Source organism: Sus scrofa, chromosome 6 (assembly GCF_054392235.1).
Source record: "Sus scrofa isolate SSC_HxYL_T2T_F1_AM1 chromosome 6, Sscrofa_HxYL_maternal_Yorkshire_Landrace_v2.0, whole genome shotgun sequence".
Taxonomy (NCBI): domain Eukaryota; kingdom Metazoa; phylum Chordata; class Mammalia; order Artiodactyla; family Suidae; genus Sus; species Sus scrofa.
The window spans coordinates 110,814,141-110,829,680 of record NC_139388.1 but is presented as its reverse complement, the minus strand read 5'-3'; the positions used below and the strand labels follow the sequence as shown (position 1 = coordinate 110,829,680).

The 15,540-nt window shown below is 37.8% G+C and overlaps 1 pseudogene across 1 annotated transcript; it reads left to right on the top strand.

The window, feature by feature from the left end:
• Positions 1 to 14,752: 14,752 nt before the first annotated feature.
• LOC110261179 (proteolipid protein 2 pseudogene) lies at positions 14,753 to 15,344 on the top strand (annotated as a pseudogene). Its single transcript, XR_014807729.1, has one exon. The product of XR_014807729.1 is annotated as a proteolipid protein 2 pseudogene (transcript).
• Positions 15,345 to 15,540: the final 196 nt, after the last annotated feature.

Here is a 15,540-nt window from a genome sequence, read left to right as displayed (position 1 = left end):
TGCAGTGGGTTAAGGATCCAGCATTGCCTCAGCTGTGGCATAGGTTGCAGCTGCAGATTGGGGTTGATCCCTGGCCCAGAAACTTCCATATGCTGTGTGTGTGGCCAAAAATAAAAGTGAATATAGAGAAAGTTATATGTGTTAATAGCTTAAATAAACACCCAAATATATTTTATTTTCAGGAAAACCTTAAATTAAATGTAAACAGCAAACTCAGTAGTTATGTCAACTTCTATTTTAGTAATATGTTTAAAGCAGATTACAAATATCCTAATAATGATGTAGCCACAGTTCTTGCAGGGGCGGGGGGGAGGGGAATTTTTTCTCTTCAGCAGTTGGTTCTGGAAGACACTGTATTTGTAGAAAATGAAAGTTATCACCAAAGAAGTATTATTTTGCAGGCAAAGTATGTGAATGTTGACTTGCAGTATGCTCATCTAAATGCATTTAATTTTCCAAAGGACAGTTCTACACAAGATTCAACCAAAAGTTTAACAAAAGTTTCAAAGTCCTTTTAAAGATTTCCTAAGAGTCCTTGTCTTGCTTGCTTCCATTTTACTTCTGCTTCTCTGTGGTCACTACTAATGCGCAAGAAGCAATTTTGCAAGCATTTACATGGCTGTGAGCCATGTATGAGTCAATTAGATTGCCTATTTTTTAAATCTCTCTAACAGTTTATAGAACAGACTAACTCCTCTCACACTGCATCAGGCCTGGATTCTGCCCTTTTGAGGAAGAATACATTACACCAAAAAAAAAAAAAAAAAAAAAAAAAAAAAAAAAAGCATCTCCATGAGATCAGGGCAGAAGTTAGTATCAAACTCTTCTCCCTCTCCTTTTAAAAATGATCTACAAAATCTTCTTAAGATATTTTTGAAACATGCATGCAATGCCGAGAAAATAGCAGTTCTTTAGTAACAGGGACACCTCTATCCTCAACCACCCCCCTAAATTCCTTATTCTTTCATATTTTTTGTTGTCGTTTTAGTGCATGTGGGAGTTCGAACCTGAGCCACAGTTGCAACCGGCACCACAGCTGTGGCAACACTGGATCCATAACCCACTGTGCCACAAGGGAACTTCCTAGATTTGTTTTACATTGACTAAACCATGTTGCTTATCAAAATTGCAAATAACTCCCCATGAGAAACTCACTTTCTATGAATACAGGTCTCTATAGATAGAAGAGAAAGCCAGGGATGTGAAACAGAGTCTGTTCAATATTATTCTAAACTAAGCTAAATATCATGGTCCAATTAAAAAGAGTAGCATGGATAATACAAAAACAGGAGGTTAAAAAAATATTTTAATTGCCTTCAAGGGCAGCAAACTTGCCTTCCTTCCTCTTTTCTTCCTTCCTTCTGCTCTTCATTCCTATGTGCTGATAAAGCTAATATTAGCATTAGTTTGTATTCCCTAAGCACAGGGCAGATGCTGAGGCTAACCGTGATGAAAAGTGGACTAATAGTGTGCTGGAAAAAAAAAAATGCAACCTGGAATTTATGTTTCATGTTTTTGCATCTTAAGAACTACTTGGCCTGCCTTGGTAAGATAACTGGATGCTATTTCATTCTACATATACAGTCTGTATTAGGCAATAGAGCAGTTGATGTTGGCCATTAGTTACATAGGTTCAAGGATTGGAGTGATCCTCTTTTTGCTCATCATTACAGCCTAAGAATCTAGCAAAACATGGCATGCAATAGGTACTCACTAAATACTGAGGGATAAAGTGGCTTTGGTTTACTTTTCTTTAACATTTCCAAATGCGAATAAAGAAAACAGCATTGGAGTTATCTTGGGCACATCAGGTTAAGGATCTGGTATTATCATTGCAGCGGCTCAGGTCACTGCCATGGCACAGGTTTGATCCCTGGTGGGGGAACTTCCACATGTGGAGAGAAAAAAACAGTATTGAAATGGCCATGCTAAAAGCTATTTACCCTTACCCAAAGACACCATGTTCTCTACATCTCCCTGTATTTTGACCCATTACTTACTCATTGTAGAGTTTTTTTCCTTTCGTTTTTTTGTAGGGCTGCACCCACAGCATATGGAAGTTCCCAGGCTAGGAGCTGAATCATGCCACAGTCACATAATGCCAGATTTTCGCCACATCTGCAGCCTACATTGCAGCTCACAGGCAACGCCAGATCCTTAACCCACTGAGGGGGGCCAGGGATCAAACCCAAGTCCTCATAGATATTAGTCGTATTTGTTACCACTGAGCCACATGGGTCAGAATTTCTTTTAACTAGCCTTTTACGTATAGATTCCTACTTAGCTCCCAAGTTCCGGATGGAGGCATAACACTTCTGTAATGTTTAGCCAACTCCTCTCCTTTGTGATGTTTCTTCCTACAATACACAGCATCTTGTACATACCACTCTCTGATGGCATCATGATTGCTTATTGGCCAGAAAGGATATCCTCTCCCCAAGTTATGAATTCCTTAATGGTAAGAAATATATCTTTTCTTCATTGTAGTCCCATCCTAGCATGCATCTGATTTGTTGGGATACAGGCACTATCCTTTGAATGAAAAACACTTCCTTTCACATCCCAACAGGAAAATCAGACACCTGATCAAGCAATTAGGTTAAATATAATGCAACTGATAGTAGAAATATGCTATAGTAAGACCCATGAGAGCATAAAGAAGAGGTTATTTCTTCCTGGAGGGTGACACTAGGCTATATAGAGAAGATAACATTTGACCTGGCCTTGGGACATGAGAAGGAGTTCACCAAGTGGATAATATAGAAAAGAGAACACAATGAGCAAAGACAAGAAGATTTAAAAGTGTACAGTGTAGCATTGGAATTCTTCTTCCAGCCAAGATGGAATAACTAGAAGCAGATTTATCATCTCACCTGAACCAACTGAAAAACCAGACAAATTCTATAAAATATTTTCAAGATGTTAAACACAGATAACAAAGGACAGTGATGGATGTAAGATAGAAAACAAGTAAGATGAGCCCTATGATTGTCTCAACTTACTTGGAGTTTCCAGACCATGGTTCAGGAAGAAGGAACCTAGAAAGAGTCCACTTGTCTTCCTGAGTGAAGGAGCTGAAGCTGGGAGCCTCAAGGGGCTCCATTTTCCTTGGATTGTGTTCAAGGACAAGTACTGAGTCTGCAAAAGAACGAACTCCTGAGACCTGAAAAGACTCCTTCTGGAGTCTTCAGCTAAACGCTGACTAAGAGATTCATGTGAGGAAACCACCTGGAGCTGGAGAAAGAACAACCAAAAGGATTAAAAGGAATAATCCCTGGAGTTAATCCATTGATGGAAATGGTTTATATTCCCATTGTCAGAGTGAAAAAACCTTGTAATTCGCAAAAATTTGGACAGAAATGGATTTGCTTCAGTAATGGGACAAAATTAGCACTAGACTGAAAACTGCTCTAGTTCCACCTAATGAAGTTCAACAGTAGAAACTATGTATTAGTTTTTCATTGCTGTGTAACAAACTGCCACAAACACAGCAATTTAAAGCAATATGAAATTGATCTCATAGTGGTGTGGGTCAGGAGTCTAGGTGCAGGTTAGCTGGTTCCTCTGCTCAGGGCCTCATGAGGCTGAAATGAAGTAAGGATATTGGCTGGGGTTATGATTCCCATCTGAGGCGTGGAGTCCTCTTCCAAGTTCATTCAGGTAGTTGGCAGGTTTCGAGAAGTTGGAGGACAGAGATTCCTATATTCTTGATATCTGTAGCTGTAGGACCACTTTCAGGTCTCAGTGGGCCCCCATAGGCAACAGACCAATAGAAGTATAGCCTCTGATGTTTCATCTTCTTTTAATGGAGACTTTGATTTGCTCAGGTGGACCTGGGATGATGTCTCACTGATGATGTGGTTCTAATGCATATAGAGGAAATATTTAAGACAAATATATTAAAAACAGGGCATAGTAGGAGTTCCCGTTGTGGCTCTGGCAGGTTAAGAATCTGACTAGTATCTATGAGGATGTGGATTCGATCCCTGGCCTTGTTCAGTGGGTTAAGGATCCAGTGTTGCCACAAACTGTGGCATAGGTTGCAGATGCAGCTCAGATCTGGTGTTGCTGTGGCTGTGGCACAGGCCAGCAGCTCCAATTTGACCCCTCACCTGGGAATTTCCATATGCTGCAGATGTGGCCCCCCCAAATAATAATAATAGTAATAATAAATACAAGGGATAATAAGGAGATATATACAGATAGATAGATAGGAGCACAGTATACTTTTTTTTTTTTTCTTTTTAGGGTGGCACATGCAGCACATGGAGGTTCCCAGGCTAGGGATTGAATTAGAGCTACAGGTGCCAGCCTACACCACAGCCACAGCAACACAGGATCTGAGGCGCATCTGCAACCTATACCACAGCCCACGGACAATGCCAGATCCTCAACCCACTGAGCGAGGCCGGGGATCAAACCCGCAACCTCATGGTTTCTTGTCTGATTCGTTTCCCCTGTGCCACACTTAAAACTAATAAATTGTCAGTTTCTACACTTAAAACTAATAAATTGTCAACACCAGTAAACTGCGATAAGTTGTGCATATGTAAAAGGTAATACCTAAAAAAAAATACAAAGTGATATATGCACAGGTACATAATAATAGAATTGTAAATATGTTCAAGTAACCCATTAGAAAACAGGAAGAAAAAAAAAACACAGGGAAACAAAAAAGAGATAAATACAAAAGAAAAAATAAATAGCACATTCAAGTCCTAAAATAATAATAACTACATTAAATGTTAATGGTCTAAAATGCTAATCAAGACTTACTATAAAGCTAAAATAATCAAGACAGTTTAGTATTGGTGGAAGAACAGATAAATAGGCCAATGGAACAGAGCAGACAGCATAGAAATAAATATAGTCAACTGATCTTTGACCAAAAAGCAAAGGCAATAAAATGGAGCAATGATTGTCTTTTCAACAAATGGTACTGGAACAACTGGACATCACATGCAAAAAAATGAATCTGGACACAGACCTTACACTCTTCACAAAAATTAGCCTAAAATGGATCACAGACCTAATGTAAAATGCAAAATTCCTAGAAGATAACATAGGAGAAAACCTATGATCTTGTGTATGGTGATAACTTTTTAGATACGATGATACCAAAGACATGATGAACGAACTGAATTAATTGATAAGTTGGACTTCATTAAAATTAAAAACTTCTAGGAGTTCCCGTCGTGGCGCAGTGGTTAACGAATCCGACTAGGAACCATGAGGTTGCGGGTTCGGTCCCTGCCCTTGCTCAGTGGGTTAACGATCCGGCGTTGCCGTGAGCTGTGGTGTAGGTTGCAGACGCGGCTCGGATCCTGCGTTGCTGTGGCTCTGGTGTAGGCCGGTGGCCACGGCTCCGATTCGACCCCTAGCCTGGGAACCTCCATATGCCGCAGGAGCGGCCCAAGAAATAGCAAAAAGACAAAAAAAAAAAAAAAAAAAAAAAAAAAATTAAAAACTTCTACTCTAAGAAAGATGATGTTGATAGAATGAGCAGACTCAGAATGGCAGAAAATATTTGCAAATATCTTGCAAACTATCTGATTAAGGACTGTTATCCAAAATTTGCGAAGAATTCTTAAAACTACACAATAAGAAAATGAACAATCTGATTTTTTTTTTAATGGGCAAAAGATTTTTAACAGACAACTCACCAAAGCAGATATACAGATGGCAAATAAGCATATGAAAGTAGGCTGAACATCATGTCATTAAGGAGTTGAAAATTAAAACAATAATGAGATACTACTACACACCTGTTAAAATGACCATGTAATTTTTTAAAAATGGAGTTCCCATCATGGCTCAGTGGTTAACGAATCCAACTAGGAACCATGAGGTTGTAGGTTCAATCCCTGGCCTCGCTCAGTGGGTTAAGGATCCGGTGTTGCCGTGAGCTGTGGTGTAGGTCGCAGATGTGGCTCAGATCTGGCGTTGCTGTGCCTGTGGTGTAGGCTGGCAGCTGTAGCTCCAGTTAGACCCCTAGCCTGGGAACCGCCATATGCCCTAAAAGGCCCTAAAAGGACAAAAGACAAAAAGAAATTTAAAAAAATTTTTTTGGAAAACCTTAAAAATTATGTAATTCTTTGGTCTCTTAAACTACATACTAGAGGAAAAAAATTTCCTAGCTTTCTTTTTTAATATAAGTGAAAATATTAGTCTTTACTTGTATATTGACACACACAAATACATATAAAAATATGCAAATTAGCAGACTACAAAGTCAGAGACCTTGTTTTATTTTTTTTTCAGCTTTTTTTTTTTTTTCCCACTGTGCAGCAAGGGGATCAAGTTATCCTTACAGGTATACATTGAAATTACATTTTTTCCCCCACCCTTTGTTCTGTTGCAACATGAGTATCTAGACAAAGTTCTCAATGCTACTCAGCAGGTTCTCCTCGTAAATCTATTCTAAGTTGTGTCTGATAAGCCCAAGCTCCTGATCCCTCCCACTCCCTCCCCCTCCCATCAGGCAGCCACAAGTCTTTTCTCCAAGTCCATGATTTTCTTTTCTGAGGAGATGTTCATTTGTGCTGGATATTAGATTCCAGTTATAAATGATATCATATGGTATTTGTCTTTGTCTTTCTGGCTCATTTCACTCAGTATGAGATTCTCTAGTTCCATCCATGTTGCTGCAAATGGCATTATGTCATCCTTTTTTATGGCTGAGTAGTATTCCATTGTGTATATATACCACATCTTCCGAATCCAATCCTCTGTTAATGGACATTTGGGTTGTTTCCATGTCCTGGCTACTTTGAATAGTGCTGCAATGAACATGCGGGTGCATGTGAGAGACCTTGTTTTAAATTGTGTTTCTGGAGTTCTCTCATGGCATGGCAGGTTAAGGATCTGGTATTGTCTCTGCGCTGTGCAGATTCAACCCCTGGCCCAGCACAGTGGGTTAAGGAACTGGTATTGCCACAACTGTGGCTTAGATTCGATCCTTTGCCTGGGAACTTCCATATGCAGTGGGTGCAGCCAAAAAAAAAAAAAAAAAAAGGAATTCCAGGAGTTCCCTTGTGGTGCAGCAGGTGAAGGGTCTGGCATTGTCTCTGCAGCAGCTCAGGTTGCTTCCCTGTCAGGTTTGATCCCTGTACCAGGAAATTCCACATGCCACAACTGCAGCCAAAAAAAAAAAAGCATTCTAGAGAATTCCCTGGTTAGGATTCAGTGCTTTCACTGCTACATCCCAGGTTCAGTCTCTGGTCTGGGAACTGAGATCCTACATCAAGCTGCTGCATGCCTCAGCCAAAAAAAAAAAAAAAAAAAAAAAAATTCCAAATAGGCAAGCTGATTTGGAGAACTTTTTTTTTTTTTTCAGTTTTCCAGGTTATGCTTTCAACATTATTTCCTGTAATGTCTATAAACAATCATGTTCATGTTGATACATGATGCTAAAAAAAGTTGATGCTGAAGCTCACTAAAATCTTTGAATTATTGATGTAATTTGTGCAAATTAAAATTATTTTTGTCAACCTCACATTTCAAAAAACACATACACTATGTGCAGAGACTTTATGCTTTGCATAGACTAAAGAGCTGGATTATGCAGTAAGACTATTCCAACTGGCCTTATCTAAAACAGATATATATATTTATACACACACACACACATCTCGAGCTTTGGTGATGATTGGATATGAATTTTGAGAACCTGAAGACTGGTTTTTAGGGGCAAAGTATTTTAGAAATAGCTGAGGAACGATTTTTAGCTTTTCAAATTTAGTCTTTAAACGATAAGATGAGATGTACCGTGTTATTTGTGGACATATCTTATATTCTTAAAATACTTTTAAATGAGCATGGCTTCATGAAAATAATAGGGATAGATTGAATCATCTTGTTTAAAATAGAAAGCAGAAGAATTAGTATAAAGAATAATGGGGAGTTCCCGTCGTGGCGCAGTGGTTAATGAATCCGACTAGGAACCATGAGCTTGAGGATTCCGTCCCTGCCCTTGCTCAGTGGGTTAACGATCTGGCGTTGCCTGTGAGCTGTGGTGTAGGTTGCAGACGCGGCTCAGATCCTGCGTTGATGTGGCTCTGGTGTAGGCCGGTGACTACAGCTCCGATTCGACCCCTAGCCTGGGAACCTCCATATGCCGCAGGAGCGGCCCAAGAAATGACAAAAAGACAAAAAAAAAAAAAAAAAAAAGAATAATGGACTTTCAAAAGTAATTTGCTTGTGGTCTATGTAAGTCAAATCATTATACTATACACCTTAAACTTATACAGTGCTATATGTCAAGTATATCTCAATAAAACTGAAAGAAAAAAAATTACTGAAATGCTGCTTCTCTCCATAAAGTACAAAAGGAATTTGAAATATAAGCTAAGCGAACTGTTTTAAGGTGATAAATCTTATAGAAGCATGCAAAAAGCAATATTAATAACTAACATTTAGGGTCCTACAGCTTATTAAGTTATTTCTTAGCAGTTTTTTTTTTTTTCAGTTGTGCCCACAGCATGCATAAATTCTGGGGCCAAAGACTGAACCCATGCCACAGCAGTGACCCAAGCCACTGCAGTGACAATGGTGGATCCTTAACCCACTGCACCACAAGAGAACTCCTCTTATCAGTTATCTTATTGTTTCTCACAACAACCATCTGAGGCAGGCGTTATCATATCCTTATATTTCAGGTGAGAAATTTGAGACTCAGACTACGCATTTTCATCACTTAATTTTTCTGCCAAATCGCAAGGATAATTTTCCCTTTCTCTAGGCAGTAAGAACTGTTTTCTGGTTTGTAATGTTTCATTTTTCTTTTCAAAGTCCCATGCCAGGGAAATAACAAGTCATAAATAGTGATGAGAGGATACTATTTTCTCCACCATTGAAACAGCAAGTTATGATAACTAGTGCTGCCTTGTTAGGACTAAAAACAACCTAACAAAACTCTCCACTATTCCAAGATCCAGAAATAGAGATAAAGTCAATTCTGGCTCCCTCGGGAATTTAAGTTGGCATTTAGGGAGTGGGAGGCTGTGTACTCTGGCATTAGGGGTCACTCTAATGCTCAGTCCCACTGATGTTTACTAGAACATTAGTTTGGGAGAAGTACAGGCCAAGGAAACAGACTAGAGATCCTAAAATGTAAGGAAAAAAAGTACAACGAAGATTCCATACGGGATTTCAAATTTCATTCAATCAACTTTCTCAACTACCACCATAAAATGCTTTCTAAAATTTTCCTCTTTTGCTTATATGAGATTGCCTCGTATTTGAAGGGCATATGTTTCAGTCACTACACAGCTCTCAACTTGTTCTGTAAGCCAAATAGTTCCATTTTTGGAAACATATAAACTACTATACTTATCTGACAAAATGAGATTAAGATATGTGACTGCAGAGTGTGAAATGGAGTATTTCCAGTTCATGAATCTGGAGAGTTTATACTGAAGAAGATTTAGAAAAAGAAGTATTAGCACGGATTAAAGCGAGGCATTACATAGTTACAAATGAGTAAGTCATCAAAAAAAAAAAATGCAACAATCCTAAATGTGTATGCACCTAAAAATAAGGTTTCAAAATATATGAACCAAAAGCCAGTAGAACTAAAGGAGAAATCCACATTAATACATGCAGTCCTCAACATTTCTTTCTTGGGAATCACTAGAACAATTGAATATCAGTAGTGTATGAAAGAAGTTACCATTGTGACTCAGTGGTAATGAACCCAACTAGTAACCATGAGGACTCAGGTTCAATCCCTAGCCTCGCTCAGTGGGTTAATGACCCAGCATTGCCAGGAGCTGTGTGGTGTAGGTCTTGGACAGGGCTCAGATCTGGCATTGCTATGGCTGTGGCATAGGTCAGCAGCTGCAGCTCCAATTCGACCCCTAGCCTAGGAACTTCCATATGCTAAGGGTGTGGCCCTAAAAAGACCAAAAAAAAAAGTGTACAAAAGAAAAACTTGACCATGTTTATATTTATAGAATATTCCACCATCAGCAGAATACACAATTTCTTCAAATGCATATGGCATATTTACCAAGACAGACCATAGTCTGAACCATAAAACAGATCTTAACAAATTTAAAGAATCAGAAACATACACAGAATAGGCAAATTCATAAAGACAGAAAGTAGAATAGAGATTACAAGGGGCTGAGGGGAAGGAAGAGTTATTTTTTCACGGATGGAGAGTTTTTATTTGGGATAGTTAAAAATGAAAAAGTTCTAGAAATAGAGGCTGGTGATAGTTATGCAATATTGAAAAGATTAGTAAATTTTATAAATCTCTAGCCAAACTGCCCAAGAAAAGAGAGATGATGTAAACAACCAGTATTGGGCTCAAAAGAAGGTCCATCACTAGAAACACTATAAATATTACAGGGACAGTAGGAGATAATGATGAAAAAAACTGATTCCCAGAAATATAAAAATCTAAATGAACTAGACCAATTCTGGTGGTCCCATTGTGGCTCAGCAGGTTAAGAACCTGACATAGTATCCATGAGGATGGAGTTCGATCCCTTGCCTTGCTCAGTGGGTTAAGGATCCAGCATTGCCTCAAGCTATGGTATAGGTGACAGATGTGGCTTGGATCAAGAATTGGTGTGGCTGTGGCACAGGCTGGCAGCTGTAGCTCCAGTTCAAACCTTAGTCCTGGGAATTTCCATATGCCACAGGTGTGGCCATTAAAAGATCAATTCTCATAAACTAACAAAACTCCCTCAAGAAGAAATGGATAACCTGATTATCTACTAAAGAAACTGAATTTATGGCACAAAATTTCCAACAAAGAAAATTTAGGTTTTATTAATGTTATACCAAGCATTTAAAGATATTGTAACAATTCTATACAAACTCTACCAGAAAATGGTAGTAGAAGGACTCTTTCCCAACTTGTTATATGAGACTAATGTTACCATGATAGTGACACAAAGAAAAAAGGAAAAGAAAGGAAGAAATGGAGGAAGGAAAGAAGAAAGGAAATATAAACATAGACACACACACCAAAAAAACTTCTAAAAACATATGTAAATTGAATCCATAAATACATAAAAAGGAAAATATTTCATGCTAAGTTGGGTTTATCCAAGGAGTGGGAAGTTGTTTTAACATTTAACAATCTATGTAATTTACTATATCAACAGAATAAAGAAGAAAAACCACACAATCATCTCAACAGGTACAGAAAAAAAATCCATACTTGAATTTTTCAAAAGCTTATCAAGCCAAGAATTTTTAAAAGCCCCTATTTTAATAGAGGGCACCTGTAATTAACATAATGGTGAAATACAATGTTTTCCTTACGATGGGTACAAGGAAAATGACTACCCTCATTGCTTCTATCCAATACTGTTCTGGAGGTTGAAGCAATAAAACAAGAAAGAGAAATAAAGTAAATATAGATTTTTTGGTATATATTTTATTTTTATTTATTTATTTATTTTGCTTTTTTTAGGGCCACACCTGTGGCACATGGAGGTTCCCAGGCTCGGGGTCGAATCAGAACTACAGCTGCCAGCCTACACCACAGCCACAGCAACACCAGATCCTAGCCGCATCTGTGACCTACACCACAGCTCATGGCAACACTGGATTGTTAACCCACTAAGCGAGGCCAGGGATCGAACCCGCAACCTCATGGTTCTTGGATTCATTTCCGCTGTGCCACGACAGGAACTCCAGTAAATACAGATTAAAAGAGAGAGAAATCTATCTCTCTAGGCTGACAACAAAGAAAATATTCCTAAGAATGTATAAAAGAGCTACTGGGACAAATAAGTGAATTTAGGAAAGTCATGGAACTTAAGGTCAATGTACAAACATCCACTGTGCATCTGTAAAGTAGCATAAACTAATAGAAATTAAATTTTGAAAAGAATACTATTTATAATAGTATAAAAATATGATATATTTAAGTAGATAATATACATGCTAAAAATCATGTCATTGATGTAAGAAATAAAAGAAGACCCAAATAAGTGGACAATATATTGTGTCATGGATTGGAAGACTTAATATTATTAGAGTGTCAGTTCTTCCCTCATTGATCTATAGGTGTAATTTAATCTCATCAAAATCTCTACAGTGTATTTTATAGAAATCAGCAAGCTGATTCTAAAATTTACATGGATAAACAAAGGACCTACAATAGCCAAAACAGCTTTGAAATAGAAATTGATTTAAACTTTTTATAAGGCTACAGTTATCAGGACCAGGTAGTACTGGTAAAAATAAACATATAGATCAATTGAATAGAACAGAGAGTCCAGAAGTACATTCATACAAAATAGGTCCATTGATTGATTTTTGACAAAGATACCAAAGAAATTCAATGGTGAAAGGATAGTTTTTCAGCATCTGGTGATCAAACAATTTGACATCAGTATGTAAAACTAAAAAAGAAATATGTTTCTGTTGTTGATTTATAATTTTATTATGGTCTATTTACATACTTTGTATGATTTTATTTAAATTTGTCAAGGTTTGTTTTTGCTACATGTGTTTTATATAAAGCCTTGTTATTAGGTGCATACTCGTTTAGAATTGTTATGTCTTCTTGGTAAAGTGACCACGTTATAAATCCATAATATCCTTTTTAAATCCTAAATAATATTCCTTGTTCTGAAGTCTACTTTGATATTAAAACAGCCGTTCAAATTTCCTTTGGATTATTGTTTGTGACTTTTTTCCATTCTCTTACTTTTAATTTATCTAAGTCTTTATATTTACACTGAGTTTCTTGAAACCAGCATGTGGATTTTTTAAAAATCTAATGACCATTTTCAATCTCTTAATTGGTATATTTAGACTATTTACATTTAATGTAATTACTGGTGTGGTTAGGTTTAGGTCTATTATTTGGCTGTGCTTTCTTTCTTTTTTTTTTTCTGTCTGCTTTTTTCATTTCCTTGTTCCCTCCTTCCTGCCTTCTTTAGAATAATTTGAATAGTTTTAGTATTCTACTCTATTTTATCTATTGCTTTTTTGGTGTTCTCTCTCCCTCCTCCTTCCCTCTCTCCCTCTTTCTTTCTGGGTTTTTCTAAGGAAGAGTTTCTCAAATTCAGTACTATTTCTATTTTGGACCAAATAATTATCCATTCTGGACAGCTGTCCCATGCATTGTAGGATATTTAACAGTATTTCTGATCTCTACTCACTAGATGCCAGTTGCACCTCTTCCCCAGTTATGGCAGTCAAAACTGCCTTTAGGCATTGCCAGTTGTCTTCTGGTGCACAAAACTACTCCAAGTAGAGAACTGCTGCTCTAAATAATATAATAGAAATACTTCACATTTCAGAGTATACTTAAAGTAATATTTTACTATTTAATATTTAGAAGCTTTACAATCATATGTCCCTTAATCACCTCACTTTATATTATAGTTATCATATATTTTAATTTAACATGCATTAAAACCCCCCACAGTTTTCTATATATACTCAGACTTTACTGTTTTTGTTCTTTGATTCCTAATGTCCTAGGTTTCATCTGGTATAATTTTCCCTCAGTTTGAAGAATTTACTTTAGCATTTCTTTCAGTTGGCTATATGTTCTCTCAGTTTACCTTCATCTAGAAATATCTTTATTTCTCTTTCATTCCTAAAGGATATATTTGTTGGATATAGGATGCTTGGTTGTCAGGTTTTTTCCTATCATTTTAAAGATGTTCTACTATCTTCTGGCTCCCGTGGTTTCTGATGAGAAATCCATCATTACTAACATCATTGTTCTCCTACAGAGGTACTGCTTTTCCTTAGTTGCTTTTAAGATTTTTTTCTTTACATTCATTTTTCAGTAGTTTGATTATAATATGTCTAGGTATGGTTTTCTTTGAGTTTATACTATTTTGTGTTCAATGAATTTTTTGAATCTGCAAGTTAGTGTTTTTCACCAAATTTGGGGAGTTTTCAGCCCTTGTTTCCTCAAAAAAATTTTTCTGCACCAGTTTCTTTAAAGGATTCTATTGTTGTAAATGTTAGACATTGTGTAGAGTCTCATGACTTGAAGTTCTATTGTTTTTTTTCTGATCTTTTTTTCTCTGTGTTCTTCAAATTAGAGAACTTCTGTTAATCTGTGTTCAAGTTCACTGACTCTTTTCCATGTCATCTTCATTCTGCTATTGAGCTTGTTAGTGAATTTTAAATTTCAGAGATTGTATGTTTTTATACTATTTTGTTCATTGTTGTAATTTATTTTCTTTGCAAGACCTCCTATCTTTATATTAATTTTCTTTCATGTGTATTTACCTTTACCTCATGAAGCTTATTGTAGTATCTGCTTTTAGGTCTTTCTCTCATAATTTCAACATATGTGTCATCTTGGGGTTGGCTTCTATGTCTTTTCCCTTGAGAATTGGTCACACTTTCATGGTTCTTTGCTTATCAAGTAATTGTAGATTGGAGTTCCGGTCCTGGCGCAGTGGTTAACGAGTCTGACTAGGAACCTTGAGGTTGAGGGTTCGATCCCTGGCCTTGCTCAGTGGGTTAAGGATCTGGCATTGCCGTGAGCAGTGGTGTAGGTCGCAGACACGGCTCGAATCCTGCGTTACTGTGGCTCTGACATAGGCCAATGGCTACAGCTCCGATTCGACCCCTGGCCTGGGACCCTCTATATGCCACAGAAAGCGGCCCTAGAAAAGGAAAAAAAAAATTATGAATTATATTCTTGACTTTTTAATATTAAATTGTATAAATGTGAATTCTATTAAAATTCTCTAAAGGGTGATATTCATAATGGTTATTGTTATTATTATTATCATCATTACTGTTTTGGCAGGTGATTGAACCAGTTAGCTTCAGCCTACAAGTTTTAAAATCACTTTCTAGACAACAGACAAGACAACTGGGTGTGCACCAGCCTTGAACCTGCAAGCAGATACTCCCTTTCCCCAGGAACTCCAGCCTATGCCATGGCAGATTCCCGTCACCCATCTGCTCCCAGCTGCTGGACCACCTGCACCAACTTCTTGTGCACCCAAAAGGGAATTCTCCTTTTTGCTCAGATTATAATGTGCGTGTCAATTCTGACTCTCTTCAGTGCATCAGCACCAGGATATTCCTCTCTGTCGGTGATTGAATTGATCTGCACTTGTATCTTCTTTGTTGTCTATATGTGTGACCTGCACACCAAGATACAATTCATTCATTGGCCTTGGAGTGACTTCTTCCGAGCCTTTATAGCAGCCATCCTCTACCTGATCACCTCCATTGTTGTCCTTGTTGAGAGAGGAAGCCGCTCCAGAATCACTGCAGGGGTACTAGGCCTAATTGCTGCGAGCCTCTTTGGCTATGATGCCTATGTCACTTTTCCCTTGCGACAATAAAGATGTACAGTAGTGCCTACAGTGCCCTGCTGATACCATGACCCCGTATCAAGGAACTCAGTTCATTTCTCTCTGTAACCTGCAAATAACTCTTCCATCAAATTAACTTCTCCCATCCTGACCCCGCAACACTCCCAGCCAACTCCCAATCCCCTTCTGAAGTGAGAGTGCTGCTATCCAGAGAATTTATCTCCCAGCCTGCCAACCAACCCTCCTGGGTGTGTCTGGGTCCCCCTCCCTATGC